Genomic DNA, 13,453 nt, shown 5'->3' on the forward strand with positions numbered 1-13,453 from the left:
CTCTCAAATAAATAAATAAAATCCTTAAAAAAAAAAAAAGAAAAACATCTAAACACGTGGCCAGATGACTATCTTGAAGAAAAAAAATCCTCTACCAGCAACTTTAGATATCTAGGTTAAGTCATCCTCATATTTTTTTTCTGATAAATGAGTCTTTTTTTTTTCTCAAACTTAAACATTACACATGGTTTAACATACTTATGAATAAATTGAGTCCTTTAAAATTATGGGGAAAGGCAATTTACAGAAATGCAATCAGTCTTAATGACAGAAATTAAAATGTGTTTAAATAGTGATGACTTTTAAGTGTTAAAATATCAGGGAAATGATATGCATGTCAAAAATTTACTGTTAAATATTTTGGGAAATTCATATGTAATTATGTTGTATTCTGTTTATAACCAAAACAAACACAAATCAAGTTATTCATGAGTCATACTTCTTTTGAATTTAGCATACATTTACCTGATCATAAACATAATTGAATATATCATTATTTTGATAGAAAATTATTCAACCTGGGCATTTTATTAGTTCTGTTATGAAAACTTAGGATTTCAAACTCAAGCATATATATAATTTAAGTAAAAGTGACTAAGATATAACATGTTTAAAAAGTTCATGACTTATGTTCTATTTCTGCAAGGAAAATTTGACCATAATTAATAACTTGCCAGCAAAAAACAAAGAAGATTCAAATTAATGGGACATCTCTTGAGCAAAATTTAGAAGTTATTTCAATGAACTATTTAACTATCAATACTACCCCATTACCAATGATAAGTTTTATTTTTTTTAAGATTTTATTTATTTTAGGGATGCCTGGGTGGCTCAGTCAGTTAAGTTGTCTGCCTTTGGCTCAGGTCATGATCTCAGGTCCTGGGATCTAGCCCTGCATTAGGCTTCCTGCTCCGCGGGAAGCCTTCTTCTCCCTCTCCCTCTTCGCCCCCCTTGCTTGTGCTCTCTCACTCTCTCTTTCTCTCTGTCAAATAAATAAATAAAATCTTTAAAAAAAGATTTTATTTATTTTAGAGAGAGAGCATGAGTGGGAGTGCGGCTAGGGGCAGAGGGGGAGGGAGATAGACAATAGACCTCTGGGCACAGGGCCCAACTAGGAGCTCAATCTCAGGACCCTGAGATCATGACCTGAGGCAAAATCAAGAGTTGAGTCAGAGGCTTAACTGATTGAGCCACCCAGATGCCCCCAATGAAAATAAGTTTTAAAAATTTTGAAAGAGTCCAAGAAAAATTCAGAGGCTTTTCTCTAGAAAGACTTCTTGAAGTGTGGTAACAGCATACAATCTAATTCTTTAAACCAGTATCTTCTGCTTGTAAGTGTCATCTTTAAGGATTTGAAATCATATATATTTGGTCTTTCATTAAAACTCTAGTCAGGGACTTTACTGACTCTTATAAAGTTCTTTCATTGTAAGAAGGGATCCATTACTTTAGATGTTCATCAAAACACACAGTGGTGTATCACTATATTTTTTCAAGTCTTCTGAAAACAAGTCCCATCTAAATTTGAGTTTTTCCAAAAGACCCTGAGGCAGAAATTTGAATAGTCCTAGTTTATATAGGAGGCTCAAGGAGGGGAACCAGGGAGTGTTACCTGGAAGAGAAGGCAACAAGTGAGGATGCATTATTAAGCCTGCATTCACCACAGGCAACTGGAGTTTATCCCAGTTGAAAACTTTGGGAATGTTATTAAACATATACAGTGGAATTATCATACCTGTGGTAAACACTGAGTCTCAGGAATCATTTACCAAGGGCTGCTACCAGGAGTGTTAATTCACAATAACAGCCTGATGTTTAGCACTGCTCCACAGGTTCCAGAAAAAACTCCTGGGTCCAGAGAGGTTGGTGCTAGAAGTCCTCAGGAGCATAGATTAGGATATGGGCTGGGAATGGAATTGGCTGTAAACATTACCCCATATGATTTCAATGAAAAGTGTGAGTTTGACCCATGCAAGTTTTTAAAGGCAATTCATATACATAAAAAGAAAAAAAATTACAGTAAAGAAAATGGTAGCATCATGTGCATTTGACTTTTATATTAGGCTTTTTAAAATAATAGAGGGGCATGTGGGTGGTTCAGTTGTTTGAGCGTCTGACTCTTGATTTCCACTCAGGTCATGATCTCAGGGTTGTGAGATCGAGCCCTGCATCAGGATCTATGCTGGTCATGGAGCCTGCTTAAGATTCTCTCTCTCCCTCTCCCTCTGCCCCTCCCTGCTCTCCAAAAAATAAAAATAAAAAATAAATAAATAATAGAAATTTTATGCCAGGTGTTATTATTTTTGTTATATTTGTCAAATGTTAACAACCATTTAAACTTTATATTTTTGGGGTTTATACATCTATAACTCAAAATGTAATGTTAAAAAACTCTATGTACTAATATTTTTAGTATTTTATTTTTTCATTTTGTTTCTGAAATTTTACAAAGTTGACATTCTAGGTGGGTTTTTTTAATTTATCATATGGTTTTATACTTTGAATCAAACACAGTATCTTCAGTTTTGTAAATTTTTCTCCTTTTTTTGTTTTTGCAATTCAATTTTATTTATTCTCATTTTTAAGGAAGTCTTGATATATTAATATAGTGCTTTATGGATTTTTCTTTGATTCTTTTCCAGTAAATGATAAACTGATTTCTTTTTTCCCCCAGTTTTATTGAGCTATAATTGACATATAACATCTTACAAATTTAAGATGTACAACATAATGATTTGATATATGCATATTGAAAAACAATAACCACAATAAATTTACTTAACACCATTACCTCTCATTGGTATATTTTTTACTTGTGATAAGTACTTTTAAATTTATTCTCTTAGCCAATTCCAAATATACAACATTGTTAACTATAGTCATCATATTGCACACTAATTTTTAGAACTTATTTATCTTAAACTGGAAGTTGTACCCTTTGACCACCTCCACCCAATTCCCCCTTCCTCCTCCCCACTCTGGCAACCACAAATCTGATGTCTATGAGTTTGGGGTTTTTTTAGATTCCACAAGTAAGTGAGATCATGCAGTATTTATTTTTTCTGGCTTATTTCACTTAGCATAATACCCTGAAGATTCACCATGTTGTCACAAATAGCAGGAGTTCTTACATTTTTGTAGCTGAATAATACTCCTGTGTGTATGTGTGTGTGTGTGTGTGTGTGTGTGTGTGTGTGTATACATACACACATTTTTTTCTTTATTCATCCATCCACTGATGGACACAGGTTGTTTCCATGTCTTGGGTATTTTAAATAATGCTGCAGTAAACATGGTGGTGTACATATCTCTTCAGGATAATGATTTTATTTCATTTGTATATATACTCATCAGTGTAACTGCTGGATCATATGATAGTCTTATTTTTAATTTTTTGAGGAATGTCTAGACTGTCTTCTTTAGTGGCTGTACCTGTTTACCTTCCCACCAACAGTACACAAGCATTCCCTTTTTCTTTACATTCTCACCAGTATTTGTTATCCCTTATCTTTTTGATGATAGCCATTCTAACAGATGTGAGGTATATCTCATTGTGATTTTGATTTGCATTTCCCTAACCATTAGTGATTTTGAGCACCTTTTCACATACCTTTTCAGCCATTTGAGTATCTTCTTTGGGAAAATGTCTATTTATTTTGGATATTTGATATTTTGCTATTGAGTTGTATGAATTCCTTATATATTTTGAACATTAACCCCTTATCAGATGTATGCTTTACAATATTTCCTCCCATTATGTAGGTTGCCTTTTTATTGTGTTGATCATTTCTTTCATTGTGCAGAAGCTTTTGAGTTTAATGTAATCCTTATTTTGTTTCTTGTGCTTTAGGTGTCATATCCAAAAAATCATTGTCAAGACCCATGTTAAGTTTTGTCCCTATGTTTTCTTCTAGGGTTTTTATAACTTCAGGTCTTACATTTATGTCTTTAATTTATTTCAAGTTAGTTTTTGTGAGTCATATAAGATAGGGGTCTAGATTCATCTAGTTTTCCCAGCACCATTTATTGAGGAGACTGTCTTTTGTCCATTGAGTATTCTTAGCTCCCCTGCCAAATATTAGTTGATCATATATCAACTGGTTTTCTATGTACTTTCAGATCTATTTTCAATTTTCCCCATGTGACTCATTTCATATTCATCTTAAAACATTTTATTATTCATTTTATCCTGTGAATTTTTCATATCAGTAGTCATAGTCTAATTTCCAAGAACGTTCTTTTTACTTTGCTCATTTTTATTGTAGCTTCTTTGTATTTAATGTGTAAAATATTTTTTCAATTTCTGTGAATACCTAATATAAATTTTAAAGGTTATTTTCCAACCCTCTAATGATTTATTTGAAAGTAAGTTTTCTGTTTGTTCAGCTCAGTCGTTTTTGTTCATGTGGTTGGTTTTCTTCAAATATGTATTTTTTATTGCTTTTCCATCCAGATTTATGAAAGTAGGATCCCCTTCGTTAGTACAGATGCCTAATGCAACATATTGCTGTAGTTGAGACAAGAGTATTTCTCTAACAGGCTTCTTTCCTAAATACAAGTGTTGATAACCCAGCTACCCTGGAGGGAGTGTGGATCAGACAGCAGATGGAAGCAGACAACTAAAATCCCCAAAGCTGCTCTGGTAAAGCATTGAAGGAACATGTTAGCTCATTTCACTTTAGGAGAATGACTTATTCTCTCTCCTTCTTCCCTCTCCACATCTCCATAAGCTGCTTGGTCTCTAAGGTTTTTCTCTGTCTCTTTTCACAGGAATTAATATCCTTTCTTAGATTTCTCAGGTAGAGTGCAACTTCTTCTCAAATGTTTTCCAGACTTTACCTAAAAGCAGAGGCCACAATCGCCATCTGTTAGTTCTGTGAAGAAAAGTGAGAGGATTGCACCTGCAGCAATTTACAAATATGGTTCTCACTACCCACGTCCATCTTTGATCTTTGTATAGTTTTTGCCAGATTTGAGCTTCTCTGGTGATTCCCTCAGGAAGCTGTATACTGTGGCTGTTGTCTTAGATTTGTGTCTCCTCTACCCTATTTCTACCATTTGCTTTCTCTTTCTCAAAATCTCAACAGCTTTCCTACTAACTTAAAATAACAGCTTCAAAAAAATTTTACACCATAATTATTTATCCATCATTTTTCATATTGATTGTCTTTAATTAATATATTTTATTTTTACAGAGCAAGTTTTGGTTTATGGGAAAATTGAGTGGCAAGGAGAGAGAATCCCCATATTTATCTCCCCACTCCCTGCACACAGTTCACAGTTGATCCTACTATTAACACCTTGCACTAGTGTGGTACATTCATCACAATCGATGAGCCAATATTGATAACTTCTTTTCAATTTTTTTGAAGTATGAATGAAAATAAAATTGTAAGATGTTTGAAGTGTACAATGCGATGATTCGAAATATTCATTGTGAAATGACCCCCTTCGTTGAGTTGATTAACACATCCACCACATATTTACCTTGTTTTTTGCTTTTGTTTCTTTTTTTGATGAGAACATTTAGGTTTTATTCCCTTGCAAGTTTCAGTTATGCAATACAGTCTTGCCAGTCTTGTACCATCTTGTACATTAGATCCTCAGACCTTATTCAAGTTACAACTAACGTTTGTACCTTTTACCAACATTTCCCTATTTTCTCTACCCCCAAGCCCCTGGCAACCACCATTCTACTCTCTGCTTCCCTATTTGTATGTCAGCTTTTCTTTTCTTTTCTTTTTTTTCCAGATTCCACATATAAGTGGTATCATGCAGTATTTTTTTTTTTTTGGTCTGGCCTCTTTTGCTTAGCAAAATGCCCTCCAAATGTCAGTTTCATCCAAGTAGTCACACACACAAAAAGGAAGAATTTCATTCTTTTTAAGGCTGAATAATATTTCATAGCATGAATTCTTTACTGGTATGTATTCCCTTGCCTAGCAGGTTAATAAACTTGGTTTTTGTTTGTGTGTGTATACACACACACACACATATGTATATGTGTATATACATATATACATGTGCTATATTTATATACATATACACACATACGTATACATACGCATATATACACTCACACACACACACACTCACACACCACAATTTCTTTATCCATTCATCTGTCAATGGACACAGAGCCATACTTTGGTTATTATAAATAATGCTGCAATAAACATGAGACACTTCTTTGAGATAATGATTTTGTTTCTTTTGGATATAAAACCAGAAATGGAATATTTGGATCTTATGGTAGATTTATTTTTAGTTTTTAAAATAACCTTCATACTGTTTTCAACCGTGGCTCTACCAATTCACATTCCCACAGACAGTGTGTAAGGATTTCCTTCTCTCCACATCATCATCATTTCTTATCTTTTGTCTTTTTGCTAACAACCATCCTAACACGTGTGAGCAGATATCTCACAGTGGTTTTCATTTGTATTTCCCTGGTGATTAGTGATGTTGATTTGCATGTCTTCTTTTAAGAAATGTCTATTCAGGTCTTTTCCCTTTTAAAATTGGATTGTTGCTTCTTTGGAACTGAGTCGTGTAAGTTCTTTTATATTTTGGATATTGACCCCATAATGGATGTGTAGTTTGCAAATATTTTCTTCCATTCCATATGTTGACTTGTCATTTTATTTGTTTCCTGTGCAGTACAGATGCTTTTTAGTTTAAGGTATTCCCATTTGTTTATTTTTGTTCTTGTTTTTGTGTTTTTGTGGGGGGGTTGTTTGTTTTTTGTGTTTTGGGGGGGTTGTTTGTTTTTTGTTTTGTTTTGTTTTTTGCTTTTGTGTCAACTCCAAAAACTTTTTGCAAAGACCAATGTCAAGGAGCTTACCTTCTGTGTTTCCCTCTAGCAGTTTTGAAGTTTCAGGTGTTATGTTCAAGTCTTAATCCATTTTGAGTTGATTTTATTTATAATAGAAGATCTGACTTCACTCTTTTGCATATGCTGTCCATTTTTCCCAACATCATTTTTTGAAGAAACTATCATTTTCATATTGTGTATTCTGGGCTCCATTTTAATAAATTAACTGACCATATGTATATATGTGGGTTTACTTCTGGGCTCTCTATTTCACATCTAGTGCCCCAATCTTAGACACTACCACCTGAAAGGCAGGCTCTCAGAACACCAGGCTCCGAAAGCCAATGAGACTTGCATCTATGAGACCCACAAAACTATAGAAAACAAAGTCTTTCTTAACAGGCAAGCAAGAGTCTATAGTCTCTCATGGTTTGTCTCCCCCTCCTATGGACTCTGAGAAAAACCTGAGGGTTCTAGAGGGGAGGGGAATAGGGGGATGGGTTAGCCTGGTGATGGGTATTAAAGAGGACATGCTCTGCATGGAGCACTGGGTATTATACGCAAACAATGAATCATGGAACACTACATCAAAAACTAATGATGTAATGTAAGGTGATTAACACAACATAATAAAATTTTAAAAAATGCAAAAAACAAACAAACAAACAAACAGGCAAGCAAGAACTAAATATAGCTATCGCCCCAGGTTTCAGTCAAAGGGGACAGGTAAAAAGACTCATCTCTCAGTGTTTCCTTGAAAGGGTTTTTATGCATACTTTAAAAGTTGCTGCCTGAGAACCAGGCATCTAATTTCATCTATAACTAGGGGCTGGCTACAATGCTCCCCAGAGACTGGGAAAACTTGTCACCTCCACTGACTTCTTCTTCTAACCCACTTCAAGTCACCAGTATCTCCCTGGAAATAGCTTGTACACATGTCTGTACCCCAAGCTTTTATGGCTATTGCATGAGGGACTGGTCTTCAGATCATCAGGTCTGATAGCCTACAGGACTTCCATTCATGAATTCTACAAGACTATAGCAAATAAAGAAGCAGTTCTCAAATAGCTATCCACCCAGGGTTCAGCACATAGGGAACAGGCAAAATGCCCTTCTCCAAGTCTTTCTCTGAAAGGGTTTTATCTCTGTACTTTAATAGCTGCTGCCTAATGGTCAAAGTTCTAATTTTGCACACAACTAGGGCCTGCTGAAATCTTCCCTAGAGACTGGGAAATCTGTCAACAGCTCTTTTTCCATCCAGCCCACTCAATAACAACTAAAAAGTCACAAGTTTCTCCAAGGGACAAGCTTGTCAAACTTTCCATACTACTCAAAGCTACCTACAAATTTAATATACTCTCTACCAAAATTCCAATTACATTCTTTACAGAAATAGAAAAGGCAATCCTGAAATCTGTATGGAACCACAAAAGACCCTGAATAGCCAAAGCAATCTTGAGAAAGAACAAAGCTGGGCAATCACACATTCTGATTTTAAACTATATTCTAAAGGTATGGGAATCAAAACAGTACTGTACAGGCATGAAAACAGATTCAAGATTGAGGAAACAGAATAATCCTATTATGGACTACATGGTATCAGCTTTCATTGACTCCTTCTCTCTCCCTGAAACTTTTTTGATTTCAAGAGTCTCTATTCATTCTTTTTTTAAAAATCTTAATAATTTATTAATATATTTTCCAGAGAAAGAGAGTTTTTATTATGTCTTATTCACCATTATTATTGAAAACTACCTAATAATTAGGTCTCAATTAGAATATTTAAGTGATTAGTAATTTTGTTAATAGTGATTTTTGTAGTAGTAATATTAATTAGTATGAATATTTGGACTCTATATTATCTAAATGGTTTTAGATAATTGCCTTTATAATTCATCTTGATATAAATTGATCTCTATACCATTATATTGAAATGAGGGCTGGAAATTAATGATTAATTATCCTCCTGACAAAATGTAAATAGGGTATCATAATTTATATCAGTAACTTTTAACATAAGGCCTTTTAATGTGCCTATTTCTTGTCAATTGCTTTCTTAAGCCTTAAAGGACACAAACACTGAGAAAATCATTTTGCTAAATGATTAAGACATAAAAGTTGGTAACCATCAGCCTAATTTTATTTCCAAATAAAGGATTTATTTTTAATGTTTTTCATTTCAAACATCAATGGTATTAATGGAATGTGTCCACAGTTATGGGGAAAATTTGACTTCAGGGTATTTGAATAGTGAAAGAATGAAAGAAATCATAACTTGGATGAAGACTGGAATCCAATGAACATTATATACGCCAGTGTTGCCAAAAGGTATGACACCTCACATTCTGATTTTATATTAGAAAACAGAGAACAGTTTGTACATATGTTACTCAATAGGTATAAATTAATTTCAGACACTAGTATGTGAATTAGTGGAAGATATCTAATAATAAAGCGAAGTAGAAGTGCAAGAATTTCTGTTTCAGTGATGCTTAGGTGCAACCTAGCTAGATAATTAACTTGAAACAACTTTGACATAAGTAGTTTATGGAGATCATGGGGAGGCTGTGCAGTTTCCCAAACCTTCCGTTGGGCTGGCTACTTGTTAAGGGACTAGAGAGACATGGAGAGAGATTCAGTGGATAGAATTTTTTTTTGCCATTTGAAGGTACTTTAAAGAAATTTTAAAAAGTCCTACTCAGGGGCACCTAGGTGGCACAGTCAGTTAAGTGTGGGAATCTTGCTTTTGGCTCAGGTCATAATCTCAGGGTTGTGAGATCGAGCCCCATGTGGGACTCTGCACTCAGCACAGAGTCTGCTTGAGATTCTTTCTCCCTCTGCCCCTTCTGCCTGTGTTCTCTCTCTCTCTCAAAATAAATAAGTAAAATCTTTACTAAAAAAACCACATACTCATCATGAGGCAGAAATTCACTCACATTGAATGGTTTCTGGTTTCTTTCAAAGTATAACTTGAAGCTATAATTGTTTAAAATGGTGTTATATCAATACATTAAAGAAATAGTGGTGTGTCATAGTGAACCTCAGGATTCTTTTTTTATTGCTATATATGTATCATAAATAATTTAAATTATTAGAGGAAGCCACCAAACTTTTTGTTGGCTCTTAATTTGGTTGTTGGATAAATAATGGCATTTTTGATGATTTAGTACTATAAAAATAACTTGACTGGATTATGTTGTATATTGGCTTTACTGCTAAAAATCAGAAGTTAGATTTATAAATTAATTAAACTGTGTATAAGGTATGGGTAACTATACACTTAAATTTCCTTTCAGGATTACAAGAAAGTATAAGAATACTGGCATATTTGGACTATAATAACTGAAATTAGTTATAATATTTTTTCAAAAATAATCACTGCCTTATAGTTTTTATTTAAAATACTAAATATTCCAGAAATAAAAAGATAATCAATATTAAGACATTTTGTTTGAAGCATAAGAGTTTATATCAAAATGTACCTAACTAATGGATATGGATTTGGTCATTCTTACTATCTTACTCAAGCCCCCTTTTCACATAATCCTCTCTCTCCATTCCTTTCATCATTTGTATAAATCATTTTCTTATTCTGTCCCATACACTCAACATTCTCTAGTTGTTCCTCTATATTGCTGTCAGTTAAGCCTTACAGGTCAAGTAAAACAGTCCACCACATGGATTGTAGCGGAAGTAGAGCTTCCACTATTGAACCCAGCTAATAAGTGAATCATGAAGTAAAAATTTTGAAAGGCTGTGTATAACAGAAAAGATGGAAATGGAAATCAATGTCATACTAAATACACAGCAGGTTCCCAAACTTTGAATACGACTCCAACATCTCAAACAATGGGTAGGTGCAGTATAATTGCAGTGTAATTGTAGATTATCAAACCTGTATTTACAGCACAAAAGGAAATAATAAGAAATAGCTTTTATCTTTCAGGTGAACTTTAGATATACATCAATAAACTATTCTTCTTAGAATCCCTCCCCTTGTCTTTTCCCCTTTCAATGATCAAGGCTAGGGGAAAGCTAATTAGAGGAAAGGCAATGGATCTTTATGGTCAAAGTCCTCCTAAGCTACTACAATTAATTTGTTCATATTTTTCAAAGTGGACTATTTATAAGATAAATAAGACATCTAACAATACTGTCCTTCTATCATAGACTCAAACTAATATACTCTTAATAGAACATTATTCTCTAATAGGAAGAAGGAATAAAGAGGATAAGAAAAACAGGAAGATTATCCTTAATCATTGAACATATAAAATGAATACTTAATATTTATTTTATAACAAGATTTCTGATGCACAAAAATGAATCTGAGAAAGTCTCTGAATAAGACCTATAATATTGGGTCACTAATTTAATGCTATAATTGGATGTACAAATAAAATGTAACTCATTTCTCTAGAGCTGATTTTACTTTCTTCATAAGCTTCACCATCTGCTTGGGAACAAATAGAGTAACTAAATTTATTAAAATCAAGGCTAAAATTTCATACCATTCAGAAATTTAAACAGTTCTTTCAGGTTTCAATCATTCTTTTAGACTGTGCTCTCTTACCAGCTTCTTTTCCAGATTTTGACTTAATGCACTGAATGAACTAGTATTCGATATTATGAGAAGACCAATGAGATTGAAGCAGAAACTCTCACCCTATAAACACCTAGACATGGTGGATAAAATATAACACATATCATTTAGTGGGGCGCCTGGGTGGCTCAGTCATTAAGAATCTGCCTTCAGCTCAGGTCATGGCAGGGTCCTGGGATGGAGCCCTGCTCAGGGGGATCCTACTTCCCCTTCTCCCTCTGCCTGCTGTTCCCCCTGCTTGTGCTCTCTCTCTGTCAAATGAATAAAATCTTTAAAAAAAAATAATACATATAATTTAGTTTATATTGATGGGATGTTTATTTCTGGAAGAAATTGAATTAAATCCACAGGTTGTCAGAAGTGAAGGAAATTTTATTTTATTTATTTTATTTTTAAAGGTTTTTATTTATTGATTTATTTGACACAGAGAGAGAGATAGCCAGAGCAGGAACACAAGCAGGGGGAGTGGGAGAGGGAGAAGCAGGCTTCCCGCTGAGCAGGGAGCTTGATGCGGGGCTCGATCCCAGGACCCTGGGATCACGACCCGAGCCGAAGGCAGACACCCAACAACTGAGCCACCCAGGCCCCCTGTGAAGGAAATTTTAAAAGCATTGATCAGTTAATATTTTCATTAATTCAACAAGTATTATAGAGTGCAACAATGTATCAGGCACAGTGTAGGCTTTCCATAGACATGAATAAAACATGTCTTTCTGATATCAGATCTAGAGTAGTAAATGCTTAACATTTCCAGAAGATATGGACAAGAGCTGAATGGTCACACTACATTCTTATCTTAAAGAATCTTGAAGAATACTAAAGGTGGGGAGCTGAAACTGAGACCCAGTGTTAACAGATCCAAAAAACTATCTCTGTAATCAAAGATGACTAGCTCCATCTCTCTACCATGGCTCCCCATGAATTGAAAAATATTTGTCAGGGAAATTAAACTTGTGGCTTGTATTTCAGGTATGTTTGAACTTCAATTTTATAACCAGCCTGGTGACTTGGTGAAAGAAATCCCTGTTAAAATCTCTCTCAAAAGACCAGTGTACTAATATGTTACCAATGCAAAGTTTATTAACCATGACACGGTAAAGGAGAACACTACTTTAAGAGAGGCTTACAGGGGCAAATTATGGATGAATATTTATATGGTTTTGGAATCTGAGCTCAAGTTGTCCTTTAAAAGATTATTTATTGAGATTGGGTAAAGTTTGTGATATAATGGTTTAGTATTATTATTGAACACAGTAAGACATAGGCCTTGAAGTAATTCTTAGTAAGTAAATTGCTGGATTAATATCTAATTGCTCAGATAAACAAACAATTTGGTTAGATAAATTAGTTTCATCACTTTCATAAAATAATGCAGTACAGTGAAGGTTATAGCCTTATTTTTGCCTTTTTGGGCAAGAATTTCCTGGATCAAAAGCATGTGACTAATAATGGCCTCAGTTCTCAGACCTGAACATTCTTCATTCTGAACTAGAAAATAAACCATCATCATCTGTGAACATGATCAATCCAAACTGAAACAGCTGATTGGGGAATAGTGATTAGATATTATGCTTCTAGTGGCAGTCATTTTAACTTTGAGAAACATGAGATTTTTCATGCTCCTTTTGTGAAAAATCAATTGTTGGCTTTTTGATGGGACAGCAAGAGTGCAAGAGCCTTTCAGTCTTTGCAGAGCTCATCTCTGAATAACTCAACATGGAAAAATTCTTTAGAAATATATTATACTTATGTAATCAGAACTAATAGTCACTTCTAAGCCAGAATTCAAGCATGCTCAATTTAAGCCAGAAGTTAGATTCAGTTATCAACCTAAAGAACACAGAAAACTATATATAAGTTGATGAGCCAAATTACTCAATTTCATTATATTTTTGGTTTATTTCCTGAATTATTTAAGTAATATCAAAGCAATGTCAATGCTAATATAATGCATATAACATTATTCCATTATGACAGCACATTTCACATCCAAGTATGATTAAATCCTGCCTGCCCAATTTTATTAAATTCTCAGA

Source organism: Callorhinus ursinus, unplaced genomic scaffold (assembly GCF_003265705.2).
Source record: "Callorhinus ursinus isolate GAN/ISIS: 27379988/994484 unplaced genomic scaffold, GSC_fseal_2.0 scaffold31, whole genome shotgun sequence".
NCBI classification, from domain to species: Eukaryota; Metazoa; Chordata; class Mammalia; order Carnivora; family Otariidae; genus Callorhinus; species Callorhinus ursinus.